Genomic DNA, 19,621 nt, shown 5'->3' with positions numbered 1-19,621 from the left:
TTTTTGTATTTCCATTCGATTTAGAGTTTTAAGTACTTGAACACATGACTATAAAGTTAACTTTTGCTACGTTAACGCTTATATATATGGTTGAATTGTTTGAAACACTCAAGTCAATAATCATATAATTTTTCCATGGTTAACCGTTCAAACGATATCGATTTAATGAAGCGTTTAAAGTGTAAACACTTGTTAAAAACTATTTAAGTGTCAGTGCAAAACACTCTCTTTACTTAGATGACATGAAAGCGGTCAGCAGTCACGATATGAGAAATCACCTAACACAGGATTCTCAAACGTTTCGCTGATTTTTTTTTTTTTTTGAGTCAAAAGAAAAAAACGAAATGCAAATAATTTTCAATTTTGTTTAATGTAATCGTTAAAGGTCTAAATAACTATTCAGACCATGAATGGAATGCCTAACTAACAGCTCGGACCGCTTTGCCAAAAAGTTAGCTTGGACTCGACGTCAAACACCCGCATTTGATATCTTACCGAAGAGGGAAAATAAAACGCGTCCAGTGCATAAAATATGTAAAATTAATAGATGATTTCTTGATCACTTTATATAACTTATTTGCTTAAATAAATATTGGGTTTTCACTTACCTCACCGCACTTCGTTTTTGGTCACGCAATTTTTTCGCCAGATGCATAAGATATTGTCACAGAAATGAATTTCGTATAGCCGTTCTTTGTGCGTACGATCGTTCGAATTCATTTCAAGAATCTCGCTGGCCTCGTACTTTAACAAACGATCTTGCATTAACCGACAGGAATTGCGCGCTGTAAGCATGACATTTACGAACGTAGTTGAATGTTACGTTCGCCTTGCTTGACCAAATGATGTCGTCTGCGTCGTATTGGTGAATATGAGCTTGCGATTTCTCAATTTTGCATAAGCTCCAAACAGTGTGGTAATATTGCATGTTACTATTATTTGCGACCACCTCCTGAGCACGTACGGATTTAAAGTTTTGCCCCGGAACTAAGAACTGGTGTAAGTTTGTGAAATTTTTTTCAATTTCTCCCTTATCATCCAAGCACAGGAGCGTGCTTGAATATGATCGCCGATTCAAATTCTCTTTACAGAACATTGAATCGTCCGTTTATCTCGGCAATTGCAAGATTGATGCCAACGAAAGCTTGTTTGGATGTAAACTATGTACATTTATGTGCACTGTTGCGCGATTAAGTGGCACGGATCACGATTTAATCGCAAAACAAACAAAATAGAAGTATTGCTGGTGCGAAGAACGAAAATAATAAAAATTATTATATATCTAATAAACGCATTAAATCAAAAATTGTCAGACAACTCCATTATGCCGTTCACAGAATTATGCTAAACGAACACTTGAATAAATAGAAAACAATTCCAACTTTTTGCTGGAAGTATTGTAGGCAACACAACTTTTTCGTAACTCGTTAAAATTTCAAACGAACAAATTATTCAAATGGAAAATTCTGAAGGTCTACTTGGCGACTACGACTGAATCCAGCATTGCGGAAAAAAAGAAGCTAATGTGGCGTGACTCTTTCATCAGTACGCTTGTCAATAAAGTCTTAAGGAATTGCTTTACTAGCTATAATCTTTACAATTACGCATAAACTAGAACTGGTTGGAAGGTCTCAAACCAACTAGTGGGCTTGAATTTAATTGACTCTCCCTAGAGAAATTCTTCTCGTCATATATCTCTAAAATGTTTAGATCTTTTGGCCAAAATGACTTTCTCATTAAAAATCCACAAGTTTAATCAATAGACAAAGTTAATCCACACAAATTTCCACTTTGCTGAAGAGAACCTTCCAATCCATTACAGGAATGCCACAAGACATTAACACGATAATTTGAAACATTTCACTAACAATGTCATCCTTCAGTTCCGGGTGTGAAATATGAAAAATATTCAACTGTCTTCTGCAGGGATGGTTTCTCAAAGTTCGATGCGAACTACGCACTATTTGATAACGTTCATTTCACTTTGGTTCTTTCTGTTTTTCAACAGGAAACTTATTAACCGATATTTTTTATTCGTTGCTTTTAATGTGAATTTCGTGTATTTTAAATAATTTTATATTCATTTGAATATATCCAATATTAACAGCGTTTTTTTTTCATTTACAATAACAAGTAAATAAATATACAAATTACCGTATCAATAAACGGATACGATTGTATGTAAATGTGTGAGTCCATAAACTCATTTGTATTGTAATGATGAATAAAAAAAAAGAAAAATGGAAATATTTAATTATTTTTATTAAAACATTTCCATCCACTTACCACATGTAAAGAGGAGGACACATATAACATGTACGTAAATATTTGCATTGACGCTATCATAAAGAAAGCAAAGTTTTGCTCCCACTTTGGAATAAAATTATATTTAAATGAAAAAAAACGAATTCTTTAAAATTGACAGTCCCAGAGTTACTCTCTTCCATGTTTTCTGTTACATTTTTCAATCACACAGACTCTTGTTTTCCAGGAATTCATCGTCAGAATTTTTGTATTTTCCTGCTAATGCAATACAAAACAATTACCCCTACGATTTCAAGTATCGGATTAATTAGTAGCAGTGGAGGACAATTGCGTACGTGCACAGTTCGTTTGGAGTGCCACGTAATGAAAGTCGAGATTATGAACATTTTCGTCTTACCAATCATAATAGACTGCTCGGCTACATTTACTATCACTTTTCGCTAAATAGCATTTCAAGTATGGGAGAAAAGCTCTTCTTTCATTTCTGCAACACCCAACAAACAATTCGTAGTGCGCAAACTGGACTTGTAAGGAAATAACTGTCGGTTGATAACAGCAGAAACATTATTAATCTCAAAGTTAAAAAAAAATCCAAAACGTTCCACGGGTCGTCATCGCTGCCATCATCGTTGAGCATTAAGTTGCCATAAGAACGAAAGACTATATCATTCACTGAAAACGCAATGCACCTGATGTATCTTTAACCTTGCAAATTAAATATTTTAACACGATATCAACTTGGAGTTACAGCCAGCATTTTTACCATCAAGATACTTAGTTAATTGACGACCCATACTAAGGTCTTCAGTAAAACCACTTACATATTCACCCGAACTCATAGCGGATATACGCATAGATTTATCATGGTCGTGAAACGCCACTCGCTGCACGTTGGAAATGAGTTTGACAGAGGATGCCCAATTTTCATGGCTCCACGTTCAGTTGTAGGTCGTAGTTCAATTGACTAACTGATTGGATTAGTTACTACCAAAGTACCTTCGGATGAATCTACAGGTTTGCTCTACGCCGAAACTCTGCAGCAATAATTAATTTTGGTAACTTTGGTGATCATAAAAATAAATAGTCACCAAGTTGGAGTTTTGCGATCAGATGGCATAGTTAACATTATCAAGAAAAAGCGCATGCAACGATCAGGTTATTTCAGATCCCCTGAAGCGTCGGAATCGCTGCCACGTGTTGCGACTGGTCCAAACATCGATTCGTAAATTTCTCGGGATTCGTTTTTTGTGTTTATTTAATAATTTCTTAAAGAGATAAGTTGATTAAGTTGACATTTTTTTAAAATTGTCAATCATTATGAAAATTCCCTCCACAAAATACGCTTTCTTTGTTCATGTTATTAATTGAAATTATTGACAGAATTATTTTTTTTATTAATTTTTTGCCTTTATTATATTTAACAATATTTTGACCGGATATTTCAGTAAGTGCTTCTGATGTATGAGCAAAACCAATGTATATATATATATTTATGTATGTAATAAATATGACGGTGATGCGTTTGTAATTATTATCATAACAATGCGACTGAAGGCTTGTATGCTACCGTTTATTAATTAATTACGTGTGTATATGCGCGGCAGGTAATGTATAGGCATAACAAGCCCCGGGCACTTGTTAATAAACGTGACAATAATCCAATTTTTATTTCTTTCGCTTCTCTCCCTTCAGAGATGGATAAAAATACATTAGGCTTATCTACAGACTGGGTTTAAAAAATCTCAAAATGCTTATTAGAATTCTTGCATAATACCCCTTAGATTGCAAGCCAAGCGACAAGAGTCCGCAAATTCGATTTGAAACGCATATAAATTTCTAAAACAATTGTGCTTTCTTATCTGGTCTTCCGCTCAGCGTGAGGCAGCGACCGAAAAAGATGGAAACTTGTAATCTCCTCCCAAGCTCAGGGGTGCTGTGTGCTAGCTTCTCGTAGCTTATGGGTAGATTCATCTGCCAAAAAGGGCGATATATCTATTGTCGATAGAAAGAAAATCAACAACCGCCAAAAGACAGATTGAGTTGAGCAAATCGACTTCGATCGAATCGAATATCGTTATTTTGAACATATTCATAATAACCTTTCCAAGTATCTGAAACTTCATTTGTTCGCTTTGTTCGTAGGGAACGTGAATTTGTAGTCGTGAAAAACCTCTCTTCCTGTTAGTTTATTAAGTACTGGGCGCAGAAAATGTGGAAGTGAAGAATTAGGCCAATGAATTTCATGTAGAGCAGTGTGCAGCAATCGTTAGACGCCACAATTAAGGGCAATATGGACAAATAAGATCAAAATAGATTTCATCTTTAATGGTTTCTTAAAATGTCACAATCTTACTCACTAGCATTGAGTCAAAATAAGGCTCCGTTGCTGAGAATTCACGAATTCTTGTTTTTGCTAAAGGGAGAAATTGTTATTTTCGTATGTTAGTTTCTTATGTCTTTACAGAAAAAGAAAGGATTTTTGAATGTGTAGCCCCATATCAATAGTTAATCACCAAATGAAGATATGCGGCATATATTATTAGCACCTACAATAAACAGACGATTGAAGGTAAGTTGACCTATATCACCACACAGATTGCTATTCCTTCATCATCTCTTCTATCGACCACACATTTTTCTATTCAAGAGACGCCTACACATTGGTTTTGTGCCTGAGTGATATTTTTCGAACAGATTAGAAATAGTGTTCATTAACCAGTTCGTTTTACTTAATTATTCGATTGTACAAGAACGCAGTCGATGAGCAAAAATCTTTTTTCCATTCGATTGGCGTGAATGACAAACATAGTTTACATCCAAGTCAAACTTAGCCTAGCCTATTTTTATTTTAACAATATATGACCATTTCATATGTACTGGACATAGGACAAATTGTTCTTTACCCTCATGTGTTTTTCTATATTAGAATTGTGTTGCTGAAAAAATGCCTTGTTATTTTCTATGCTAACCAGATTACCTAACATTAGCTGACACTATTCAGTATTCTTTCCAACATTCGGTTCAGTGCTTAATATAATATTTAATTCAATATTCGAGCTAGTATTCAGATCAATAATCAATACCACATTCAATTCAACTAGAACCGGTTTTCTTTAGATGGGGTATGACTCACACGTTCCCAGCTAGTCTGTGTCTGGAAATTTTACGGGTGTGGAGTTATATTTAAATATAACTAGCAAAGACACAAACTAAAATGTTTTGCAGATCTCTGTAAAGCCGTTAACAGAATTCTGCTAAACGAAGTCTCAGAGGGATTTAACTCAAAATACAAGTAAAATAGAACTCTTCGAGAATTTTTTGGAAAATTCTGCAAATTTGAAAAGCTGCAAATAAGTAGCGGCATACACGCGAAACTTCGCTGTTGTGGGAGTAGTAACTATAGTAATAGTACTTCACACCACGTGTGTTACGGAGTTTACGGGTATCAAATTTTATGCAATATCCAGAAGGATATTAACCCAATATAAACCAAATCTTTTATTAAACCGAATCGATTTAAGCTTTCTCGCCGCCTGTCTCCACTTATTGTCAGGAAATTTTTCCGATACTTTGGTGAAATTTAGTTCGTTGACGTATTTTAGCCGAAAAGTAAACCCCTTTTGAAAATGGATTCGATGGAACTATTTTTACCACCATCAGCCATATAATGCGTTACTTAAAAAATAATAATAATAATAACATGCTGGCGATCGTAACGAAAATTGTCTTTTCAAAGCATATTCGACATGTGTACTTTAAGAGAAATGTAAAAGCTCTAAGAAAATCATATTCGCTGCCTTGTAACAACGCTAAAGCTGCAGTACAGATGTGTCGTGGTGACTGCGGCAGCAACAATTACTTATTTTTTGTCAACGCGAGATATTTTTTGTTAAATTTCTCCATTTTTTTCAACTTTTGTATAGATTACAAACAATAAATTTTTATAACTTAATATAAAAGCGTTTGTTTATATATGTGTCATATTGCACATATATATACATGCTTATGCATACGCTTGCGTATACGTGCACAGATAGTGTTTTTGTTAAAGTTTTCCTCTTTTGTTTCAATTTTTTTACGTTTATTTCATTTATTCAGTTGTCTATGTGTGCGAATGAATGTAAGGCTTTTAAATCCATTCATTACATGAAAAACACACGCTCACATCCATAGATGCAGAAAAAGAAAGAAAGGGGAGAGGTGAACTTATGTAGTGCGTCTATGTAGTTTTGCGCTTATGCAAAATCTGTTGGCGATGCCAACTGGCAGCTATCCATAGAAAGAAATTGTGAATCCATTTCCGTAGTTGCCGCCATTATAGTCGCCATTGCCTTCATTGGCTAACATTGTGCAAAGTATTTCCCAGCAAGCAGGCGAGCATAAGTTATTAACTGTAAATTAAATTTAAAACATGACTGAGTTTGCAAGCAACACACATCCGGTGTCCCATAGTGCCCGTGCTCGTACAAATACATAATTATATATTTTGCGCTATATAAATTTATAAAACTTCCACACAAACACGCGCACACAAAGTCACAAATGCAAAGAGGTACACTTACATTGTTTAATTATTATTTGCCTTAACACAATAAGATAATTAGCTCAACATATACGCAAACAAATAATAAAAAAAAATCAATATAACGGAAATTTAATACGACATTCATACACAAATGCATATACATATCCATACACGCAAACAGCTACCTATACACAAATACATATATAACCGCATCAGGCACAAATTTATATACATTAAATAAATGACAGTGTGACTGCCTGCCTGTTTATCCGCCTGCTTGTATGTTTGCGTATCTGCTTTATGGTGTGAAAGTGGTTGTAACTGAATGCTTTCAAATTTGTGAACATTGAAAATGAAAAATGCTCTCCGGTTTTTGACGCAGTTGTTCGTTCAGTCAGTCCGTCTGTCCTTTTGTGAGTTCTGTCCGACATTATCGATGATAAATTTAATCAAAACGTTAAAGTGCGGTGTGCACACGCACTCGATCACACATCCGTAAACATATTATAGAAATCACGTATTGTGTTTATATATGAGTAATTGTTGTTTGTATGTATGTGTACTTACGGGGACAAGTGCTTAAATGAAAAATGCTTTACATTTCAATATATTAACCAGATTCATGATATTTGGATTGTATTTAATAATTAGCCCCGTTGTCGGCCTGAGAAGCTGCCAATAGCTAATTTTATGCGAATTAAAATTTTTGCTTAAAAATTCTTATATTAAAACAATTTGAAATTTGACCGTACAGTGTTAAACGAACGTACCGTTTAGTATCAAACGAATTTTATAAAGAGAGCATAGCTTTCATTTTATATTTTTTACAATCACATCCTGGAATTTTAATGCCTGCAGGCACAAGGTACATTGGATTAGTTAACCAATTTAAGTAGCCCGCCTGGCGGCCTATAGCAATCGTGAGTGTCCCAACAAAATTTTGGTTTATCGAAACGAACTTGTTCTTCCCTAGCGTGATTAAATTAAGTTGAAAATCCACTCATGCCACTCTATACGTGACGACAACTTGTTGCTTTTTTTAGATTACGATTGTGATATATACGTTAAAATTCCAAATTTGGATTTAAATATTGAATTATTATAATGATGTGATTAAAGTAGAAATCGCTTAAAGGAGTCAGCCTAAGATTCCAAAAGAGCCGTATATACGCGCCCAGTAACCTGGAATCGAGATATAATACAATTAAACTTTTGCGTGTAATAGTCAGAAATTCGCATTAAGATATTCATAAAGTTTGTATGTTGTGACCGAAGTACAATTTGTGGCTGTCGCGTGTTATTGAACGCAGAGAGGTAAAACTTATTTGATGCTTCAAGCTCAATGAAATGTATACAGCCATGCGTACATTTGTACAAAGCGTCATGATCAGCATAAAATCACTCCCACGTTATTCAATAAACTTTGATTAGCTAAGCTCTAAAGATGTCTTAGTTCGAAAAAAACAGTGTTAACAAAATAGTTAGCCATTAAGAAAGCTGTAAAATTACCTTCTAATTTGTTGTTTTTTTGTTATTATATTTGTTATTATAAGGCGATATTTTCAAGAGCAATTCGTAAAGAAAGAGTTCGAAGCGTTAAGCGACCCAAAAAGTGCAATTTCCGATTACAATTGGAGACTCGTTTTACATGCATTTTGTGTGCACTGAACAGCCCACTAAATATAAGAGGAGGTCATTGTAGATAAAAAAGACTTTTTTAAATACATTGTCAGATCCATCACGCTGAATATATGATGCGCGTATTGCAGATTAAAAGTAAAATCAAAATGAAGATTTAAACGTTTAAGCCCACATTTCTCGAAACAATGGCTTTCGAAAAAAAGTTCAAGTTTATGCTATTCAGTATAAACCCTGCTCGCTAAATTCTGTGTAATATTTTTAGGAAATGTCTGATTTATTATCCCAGGCGCAAGGATTTGCAGCGATGCGGCTCGGTATACGAAAATCTCACGTCTAAACTCTGTTTTTAAAATTCCGAGCGAAGATTTTTATGCACTTCAGATCTTAAACTTTCACATGTGGGTACCCGTACATTAAAGCATTTGTTTCACTTTTTCTGCAAGCGATAAACTAAGAGGAGAAGTTAATTTTCAATTGTTTTTTTATATATTTTCTTTTTATTATTTTTATTATTAGTAGATACAAGACAATATTACCGCTAATAAATCATATTAATAGCAGACGTTAAAGTCTTAACAAATACTTGGCCTCTATGTGTCTACTTAGTGTGGGCAGTAAGGACACACTTTTCTTCTTTAATGGAAGATATATTAGCGTGTGAGGATGACTTAAGAAGACGAAACTCAAACCAGCTAGCAAGACAATTCTCGCAAGACAATGCTATATCGAAAATGGAATACCAGATATCAAAGTTGCGAATGTGTTGCGAACCGTTCCGTCTAGGCGAGGCCACCTACATGTTGGGGGCAAGTCTGATGTTTTCGTAATAGGGAAGCAGACGACTCCTGATCTCTTGCCGCCGGAATCTAAGCCGAAGTGGCACTACAAGAATATTCTCCGAAATCCGATTTCCTGACGCCAAAAGTAATGACAGCAATCATGTAATTGGAACGCGAAACACTCTCGCTTAATCGGCAAGTTAGGAATAAACCTGCGAAATGATGAAATGCAATAGAGAGTATGGTAATGAACCTTCCGTAAAGTATTTATGTGAAAGGGATATAAGCTTGTAGGAGAACGCATTCAATGAGGGAAAAATAACATGGGTATTACATAATATAGGGATAACGAATTAAATTCAAGTCGATTAAAGATACCATGATCTAATCGAATACTCAACTATTTTCTGCACAAGCACTTCGAATAGAACAAATAAAGATCAGTTTCTGTTCCTCACAAGTTACAAGTTAATTTTGTTGGTCATAGCGCAGACGAAGAGGTTTAAATCGTCTAAAGGAGGTTTGTCGATCGAGGTCTGCTAATAAAAATCTTCCCTTCTCTGTTGGTAACCGTAGTTTTCTCAATTGCCATCTCTCCGATCAGTTTTGTAAAAAAATACAAAATTATAGCTGCTACTTGAGTCTAACTGATTATAGAATTTTTATTTATTTTTTGCTTCCGTTTTGGATATATTTTGTAACCGGCGTCAACTGAAATTCCTGTTGCTTGAAATAGAATAAAATAAATGCCATTCAGAAGAAATATTGCTGCTACATTAATTTTTCAACAACTTATTACAAAATCAACAACATTAACATCAATAGCAACGAATGATTGTTATGTTTGCGTTAAAAAATATATGTACGTATGTAGCAGATGCCATTAGCGCCATTTTCATAAAATAAACAATGAATGTTTACAATACTTTTAACGGCACTTTATGCCGGGGTATGTTGTCGCTTCACTAGCCCTCTTTGGCTACGATTTCACTCTTATGTTTACAGGCATCATCAAGACAAAAAGCATAAAACTTTAAGAGCATATTTATGTCTATGTTTTGTGCAAAGTAATATGGTTATGAAATATATATGTATGTGTGCGAACATGTTTTCTGTTTTCTCTCGTTTTTAGCGAGTGGTTTATATCATAATTCTGCTATTGCGAAATACAATCTATATATGTATACATATATGTATAAATGTGTATATAAATTTTTATAGGGCCACTTGCTATACAAACTACGCTGCGCTCAGTGCAGGACTTATATTAATCAGATTGAAAAGTTTATAGACCGACACCTATAATAAAACGAGACAGATGTGCGAGCAATCACGTTTTAAAATTTCATATATTTTATCAGCTCCAATGCAAAATTTCAAATCAATCCGTCAATTAGTCAAGCTAGGAGGGATTAACTTTTAAAAATCGAAGCTATTGAATTTTATGGAATCGGGCAAGCCCAACCCCATATCACTTCGTCTAGCACAATCGAAACTTAAGAATTAAATAAAAATTAAGAAGTCCAGCTTCATAAAGCTTTATAAGGGCACCGTTATAATCTTAATTCTTCATTCTTCTGGTTAATTTTGGTTTGCCAAACATGCCTCTTCCTTTGGCATTAATTCCACAACATAAGAACTTTTTGTATATAACGCTTTTCTTGGAAGCTCTAAAAATGCAAAGGATTAAAGAATTATTTATGCCTCACCTATTTGTATTTGCTTATGAAGTATTTGCTCTTCATAAAACAGAGGGGAAGGCACTGAAAGCGGATCCTCGTGGTCCCTGTTTGGCTGATATCTCTTTTGAAGAACTTATTATACTTTACTTACTCTTTTTTTAATACTAAAAATAACACCTTCTTCCCTATCGACAAGGGAAATTATAAGATTTCTGAGACTTGAAACCGGTCAAAACGTGGTGTGAATTTAACACCGAATGTCTTTATGTCTTTTCAAACCACTTTTTCTCATCAAATGCTAAAAGTTACGTCTGAATGCCTTATGAAGGCTTATCGTGTTATAATAACTTTTATATACAAAATGGTCCTATCCCATCCATGTGTTCCGCATAAATTTAATATCTCAAGATCATATTATTTATAGCGCTGAATGACGAGCTGTCACGACAATATTGAATTGAATTTGACCTCAGGCCAAAACATGATAGTGGACACACTTCTTCCTACCTCGAAAATGCGACAAAGTCATTTAGAACTTCCCATGCACTCGCAAGAACTTAATAAACTCTCATATCACATGTCGTATAGAGTATATTTTAATTAAAGGCAATGACACAGTAAACGTACAATGGTGCGCAGTTTTGCACTTTCGGGTTCAACGGTTTAAAGGTAGCGACACCGACTTTTTGGCCACTTCTTGCAAGAGTTGTCCAGGCTACACTGTTGCAGCTCGAATGAGAAGTTCTGTCACACACAGCGTACGTACTAGACTTGGCGTCTTCTGATTACCACTCGTCAGATCGATACAGCATGGCTTGACTGGCATCCAGGTCCGTAAAATTGAAGAAGTGCGAAAATGGGCCCGTGGGTCGATCGCTGCCAAACCAATCTAACTTCTTTCGACATGATACCGCCATGTTGCCAAAATTATTGTGAAATGTTGTAGAAAATGATCGAAGCTGTTTTGATTAATATATATTGTATAAATTTCCCACAGTAAGTGCCTTTTTGACGTGAAAAGTTTTGCAAACATCTAATAGTTACCGAACAACCGATTCAATCTATATATGGTTGCGTTTTGAGTGAGTGACAATCGTCTTTAATAGAATTGCTGAAATCATTCCCTCCTTAATTCGCGTAGCCTATCAAACTTCGACGAAGATGAGAAGCTTGAGAATGCTGTGTATGCGGTGAATGTCGTTATTTTAAAACATTTCTGATGGAAAGAAATTTTTGGAAAAGATTTCGATGTTTTTGGAGCAAAGAAGAGAAGAGACTTCGATGGCCGTCTTTTAATTAATCGGGAGATTTGGGCTTAGAACAATAATCTTGATCTACAACAATAAATCGTTCTTTGGTTTGTGCATGGATATCGTCTTTCAAAGTTTTAGGTCTAGCAATGATGAAAAACGACTGGCTTGAAACGGCTAAAGTGCAATATACTCGCGCTACTGTAATCAATCGTTCGTGGTTCGCGATCGCTATCAACCATCAATGAGTCAAGGAACCGGGTGCTGGAATTAATGGCAAAAGGCATGATTTAGTGGCACCATAAATAATTTTTTGTGGGAGTCCTGAGATGTTGGATTAACCGAAGAAATTCACAAGGATATTTGGAACCTCTGTACTTCCAGCCGTTTTCAAGCTTAATGAAAATTGGAAAAAAAGCAAGCGCTTTTTAGCGGTTTTGATGTGTAATATGCGTTCTGCGAACTTTTCTATTAGTATTTCCAGTTGCCTTAAAGTCATACAGTAAATAATCAACTTAGAAAAGAAGTTCCTTTCTATACCAAAGACCTAACTAAAGGCGGAGCTAGATAGATAGATAGACAAAGCGTTTGTTTATCTTCTCGAGAACTATACCCATATCTTTAAAATGCTAAATTGTATGTATATGAAAGGTGCAGGTTCACATGATTTTCTTAATTTACTTACGGCTGCCATTGCCACCACTGCCATTACTCAAGTTCCCTCTTATCATTATTAAAAGAAATGTTGAAAAAAAAAAAAATTAAATTGAATTTTGTTTGTCGCCGATTTTTTTTTGTAATTTTTCAAAGTATAAAGGGAAACCTTCTGGTACGATAATAGGAAGAAAAGCCATTTGCCTGTTGTTGCCGATATACGCAACCTAAGATAACGTTTTTGTGTATTCAGTTGTTACTGCTCTCCAATTTCTCATCTTCCCAATACAAATTGCTTTTAGTCGCTGCGGCCTCTTTGCCCATTACCACCATCAACCATCCACCTACTATCGCGTCATGACATGCAGCAGTACACAGTACAATGATTTTATTATAGCACTAATCGTCTCTAATTGCTGCGTGGGAAAAACCAAAGTATACGCGAGTGTGTTGTAAAATGATATTGTGTATGAGTGCGTGCATAACATTTTTTTCTGTTCCCTTTTTTTTTTTTGTTTTTAGCATCATCACCATAACGGTGGAAAATCAAAGAAAGTATGCGATTGCTTTTCTTATTTCCTCCTTTCTTCTCTAATAAACATTCGCCGACACTCAATATGGTCGATATAAGAGCAATGGATGAGTTTTTATCGCAATTGTAATGTCTGCGTTTGTGGTCTTAGTTTATGAATGCGTGCAAACAAGATTGTAAAATATATCTAAGTAAATACTAGTCGGCATTATAAATGAAGTTTAATGAAATTAATTGCTTTTAAGTTTTTAATCATTCGTCTGCGTTTTTTCAATTGTTTCGGTGTTTTCGGTGTTTTTGTGTATTTAACTTCTGTCTTTTCAGTGTTATTGCTAAAACTGGTTAACGCGGATATCGCGTATGTGCTTTTGTTTCGTCTATATATAATAAAAAATAGAAAACAAAAAAACAAAATAAAAAAAATAAAAAATTGAAAACATTTGACACTTTTCTTTAGTAGTTCCCAACCTTCTTGCACAGTTCCCAAACCTTTTCAAGTGAGTGGTTATTTCAAAAATAATAATAAATAGACAACAATAAGGCATAACGGCCCCGGGGCCGCCAGACAAAAACCCGAATAGATTTTATCTATTAAGTGATACATCCCCCCAAAGAAAAAAAGTAAAAAATCAGATTTTCCGGTGTTGCCGATCAGCGATATAATCCCTATTGATAAAAAATATATTGTTATTTCTTCAACCGATGCTCGAATAACAATTTCCCAAATTAGCCCTTTTGCTATAAAAAAAGCTCTAGATAGCATTACAACATACATCGACTCGATCTCGATTCTACGCCATGGGAATTTACTGGTCCTCGCTGGGAACCCGCCCGCAACCGAAAAACTAATAAAGGCCTATTCTTTAGCTAATCTATGTGCTATTTCAGCTAAACTACATGAGAAACTTAACTCGGTTCGACGTGTAATTTATGCCCCTTGCTTAAAGCATGTGCCGGAAGATGAAATTGTTCGCGAAATGGGCATTCAAGGAGTGACTGAAGCATATAAATTAACCAAACTGAATGATGACGGAAAAACACGCTCTCCTACAGGAAGGATTATTTTAACTTTCGATCGCTATCGATTACCGCGAACAGTTGATGTGGCGTGGTATAAATGTGAAGTAGAACTATACATCCCAAATCCTATGAGGTGTAAAAATTGCCAACGCCTGGGTCATACGGCAAAAAGATGCACTAATGCTGCATCTTGTGCTAACTGTGGTCATCCTCCACATACTGAAAGCTGTACCCGTAGTTTCTGCATAAATTGCAATGATCAACACTCAGCGTTAGACAAACAATGCCCACGTTTTGTACAGATGCGCGAAATATTAAAAATCAAAACAGAAAATTACTGTAGCATGAGCGAAGCGCGACGCACATACCGGGAAAGAAATCCATCTGTAGCCCATGGAATTGGCAAAAGTAATACCTACGCTGCTGTTGCCTCGCAAATCGAGCCTAGTAACACTTTAACTGCAACTGCTTCCAATGAAAAACCTGATCCAGCATTAACCAAAAATTATATTGCGAAACCAGTTACATCACTTGCCAAAGATAATATTGAAAAAACCAAAGCAACTGAAAAAATCCAAACAACAACATATATGATAAAATCTAATATACCAAATTCTCCAGAATCTCCAGCTCTCAACTTTACTCAACATATCACAAGTGGTAATGAATCCATTCTTTCATCCATTAATCAACCTTCGAAAACCAAAGCAACTGCAAATATTGAAAAAATTAAAACAACAACACATTTGCTAAAATCTAATATACCAAATTCTCCAGAATCTCCAGCTATAAACTTTACTCAACAAATCACAAGTGTTAATGAATCCATTCTTTCATCCATTAATCAACCTTCAATTTCAAATTATTCACGTGCGCCAACTCGTTGCGCTTCAAATGTACCAAATCACCTAAGTACAGATTATTCTGCTGGTAAGAATAGATCATTCACGAAAAATTCCTATAGCGACCTTCTCGACGGAGACGCTGACATGTCAACTTAACCCTCCCTCCACTCTGCTTACATGTCATTACAATTAAATAAAGTTTTTAAAATTCTACAATGGAACATTAAGGGACTTATTAATAATTTTGATGAACTCCGTACACTCATAAATGATTTTAATCTAACCTTTTTATCGCTTCAAGAATCCCATTGTAGAAGCTCTTTTCATCCTATTCCACCCAAATCATATACTGGATACTTCACGAATGCTGATCAAAATTCATATTCCAAACAAGGAGTAGGTGTTTTTATAAAATCAAGTATACCTCACAAACGCATAAATTTAAGCTCAAATATACAAGCCGTAGCGATGCAAATAATGTTAAATATAAAATTTACAGTGCTTTCGCTCTATATTCCACCTTCGCAATCGTTTTCTCAGCAAGAACTCTACAGTTTATTCTCCGTACTTTCCCCCCCATTAATTATATGCGGCGATTTCAACAGCTAGAATACCATCTGGGGCTCAACAGTGAACAACACTCGCGGTACTGTTTTAGAAAAGGCCTTTTTTCAAAGCAACCTTTGCGTTTTAAATGATGGATAACCAACGCACTTCTCAACTCATCATACTTTTTCACATATTGATTTAACATGTTGCTCTCCATCACTTCTTCCTTTGGTGTCCTGGTCTATTTCTGATGATCTACATAATAGTGATCACTTTCCAATCATAATCGATCTTAAACTTTTAACGTCCTCCGCTACTCCAGCAAAACAGGCCAAATTCCTCCTAGATAAAGCGGATTGGATAAATTACTCCAAACAGGTGGAGTCATTTTTGAACTCAAAGCCATTTAACGCAAACTGCAACCATGATGCTGCTATTATGTCTAAATCGATTCGCACGGCTGCTCATCTTTCTATTCCTCAATCCAACACCTCTTTTAAACGAGCTAGGGTTGCATGGTGGAACAACACGCTTTCGTTTTTGAGGAAAAATAAAATGGATCTATGGCACCGCTTTAACAGATATCCTGATCATACATATTATACAAAAAGGCCAATGCTCTATTCAGGAAGGAATTACGAGAATCAAAGGCACTTAGTTTGGAACTTTTTTCGAGAGGAATTCACAGAAATACATCAATGAAAGTTGCCTGGAACAAAATCAACAGATTTAATGGGACTTCAAACCTGAACGAAACTTCTGCCATCTGCACTCTCAATGGAACTTTAACTGACGCACATGATATTTCTAATTACTTTGAACAAATGTGGTGCGAGTACTCCTCTGATAGCAACTTTTCTAGTGCTTTCATCGAAAATAAAAGCCATCCAATTACTCTTTCAAATTGTATTGACAGATGTGCCACCTTCCTGGAAAATTGCATATCTACCTTAGAACTTGAATGTTGTCTCTCCAAATCGAACGGGAAGACACCTGGTCTAGACCGCATCTCATACCAAATGATCAGTACGCTGTCTAATTCAAGTAAAAAGAAATCACTGGACCTACATAATACGGTATTTTTGACTGGCCGTATACCCTACATGTGGAAACTGGCAACAGTTGTGCCAATTCTAAAGTTAAAAAATGTCTCCATCGCATCTGATTATCGCCCAATTTCTCTTTTATCTTGCCTCTCTAAGGTTTTAGAGAAGATTATGGCATCTAGATTATCTTGGTTTCTTGAATCCAAGAACCTGATAACAAAGCAACAAGTTGGTTTCAAGCGGGGTAGAGGATGCATCGACGCTCTGTTACATATTGATTATTTCACAAGCAAAGCAATTTCCGAACGAAATCACGTAACAATTCTCTCAATTGATTTCGAAAAAACATTTGACAGAGTTGGTTTTCATGTTATCTTAAGACTCTTCAAATCATGGAATGTTGGACCCAAATTCTTCAACTACATCAAATCATTCATGTCGCATCGGCGATTCAAAGTTAGAATCAACAATCATCTTTCTGATTCCTTTCCGCTAAAGAATGGCATTCCGCAAGGATCTCCTCTGTCTGTCACGCTTTTCCAGATCGCTTTCAACGAAATTAGCGAAATTCTTTGCCGTGTACCAAGAGTGGAACATTGTCTCTACGCGGACGATGTATACATTTTTACAAAAGAAAAAGACAACACGAAAGCAATCAACATCCTCGAATCTATTGCATGTGAGATCTCCACATGGGCAAACTCGTCAGGAGCTATAATCTCTATACAAAAATCAAAAAAAAATGCACATTTGTCGAAAACAAATGTGCGATGCAGGACACCTACTGATGCATATTAACGGCTTACCAGTACTAAATGTGCAGACGCTCCATGTTCTCGGGCTCACGTTTTCCAACAATTATCGTTGGAAAGCACACTGCCTTCGTTTAAAAAACTCCCTTTTAACAAGGGTAAATTTCATACAGTACGTTGCTTGGAGAAGCCATGCGCATATTAACACTATCGCTTATCTTACCAAAATGCTTGTGTTAAGCAAGATTTACTATGCTTTGATAATTTATGGCAATAGCTGCAAATCTAATATCAACATCCTTAAACCGGTCTATCACCAAGCCGTTAGAGCAAGTTGTTATGCTTTTCGGACGACGCCCATAAATAATATTATAATTGAAACTGGTCTCCCAACCTTAGAAAATAGACTGTATGAGTTAAAAGCTAAGATAGTCCCTAAGCTTCTTAATTCAAACAAATCCATTCTCGGTGATGACGTAAGAAAGATTATTATTGCGAAGACAATTCCAAAGTCACCATCTGCAATTGACCATTGTTTGTGCATCGCAAAGGAATTAAATATTCCCTTAAAAGTCTTTCGCTCTTTTGCTGTTAAACCTCCCTGGATTTTGAAAGACTGCTCTTTTGACATCTCGCTGTCTATGCACAAGAAAGAAGATACTCCAAATTGCGTCTTCGGGAATCTAATAGCTGAAAAAACCCAAGTATTGGAGAGTACTGTTTGGAATCTTTCGTACACAGACGGCTCAAAATCTCCTGGTCTGCCTCCTGCTTGTGCGGTGGTAGATGCTACAGGACGGGTTCTTCTCAACCACATATTTCACGAAAGTACTTCAACTTTCATAACCGAAGCCAGAGCTATCCTTCACGCTGCCAACCTTGCCCATAAAAACAAACTCAAAACCGTCATTGTAACCGACAGTTTGTCTGTATTACAAGCTGTTCGGAATCCTTCGACTTCGAGATGGAGCACCATCAACAAATTAAGGAATATAATTACTACACCCGACGGAAAAATTAAAATGTTATGGGTACCAAGTCACATCGGTTTACTGGGAAATGAGCAGGCTGATCGAGCGGCAAAGTATGCTGCCTCTGCTCCTCTAATTATGGATGATGTCATGGAAAAGTTGGATCTTCAAAGATACATTGGAAGGAAAGTTAAAGAGAAACTTGCAGAAGGAAATTTACAATACCATCATCAACACTACTCTTGCATTAACCCTCAATTAGCTCCACCTCTATATCCAACAAATGTTGAGAAAACCAAGATCCAAACATTTTCGAGAATTCGCCTTGGTCATACAATTGCAACTCACCAATGGATCCTGAAGAAGTCTTCTCCCCCAATTTGCTGTTGTGGACAAACTCTTACTATAAAGCACATTCTCTGCGACTGCCTCAACTTTTCCTTGGCTAGAAGTATTGCATTTGGACCGATTAACCCTTTGAACATTCTACAATCAACTTCAGAACAGAATATCAATTCAATATTTTACTTTATTAATACTACTAAGCTTATTATCTAATATCCATTTATTTAAATTAGAGCCGATAGCCTGTGTTGCTAGTGCTCAATGTCCTTTTTTTAGTCTAAGAATTCAATTCATTAGTCTAAAATTGAAATAATAATAATAATAAGTTTTTAATATTTAATTGACGAGAAGTGTACTCGTGTCGATGGTATCTCATAACCTTAGAGATTATTCCACATTACCTAAATCCTGTAACCGAAATAACGTCTAAGAATTTTTTACTTTGGAGTATGGTATGAAGGCTAGCGTGAAAACTGATCGAGGGAGACAGGCATGGAGAATGAAATTCGGTCATTCTGGATCCGATAATTACGAAAATATGCGAATACAATCGCTTTGTTCCCAAGGCAACATTTTAGTGAACGGGTATTAGTAGTAGTAAGCCTTGTCGAATATAATAAATAGCCCTAGTGCTCGAATCTGCTTACGATACCCTTTATTGCACTCACGTCCAATATCATTGCCAAGAATTTGGAAATTTCACCTATTCATGCTTCCAGACAAGCCATTGAACAGCCAATTATGAGATGAACTTCTATGGCTGCA

The sequence above is a fragment of the Glossina fuscipes genome, unplaced genomic scaffold (genome assembly GCF_014805625.2).
Source record: "Glossina fuscipes isolate IAEA_lab_2018 unplaced genomic scaffold, Yale_Gfus_2 121, whole genome shotgun sequence".
In the NCBI taxonomy this organism is placed as follows: Eukaryota; Metazoa; Arthropoda; class Insecta; order Diptera; family Glossinidae; genus Glossina; species Glossina fuscipes.
This window is presented reverse-complemented; position numbering follows the sequence as displayed.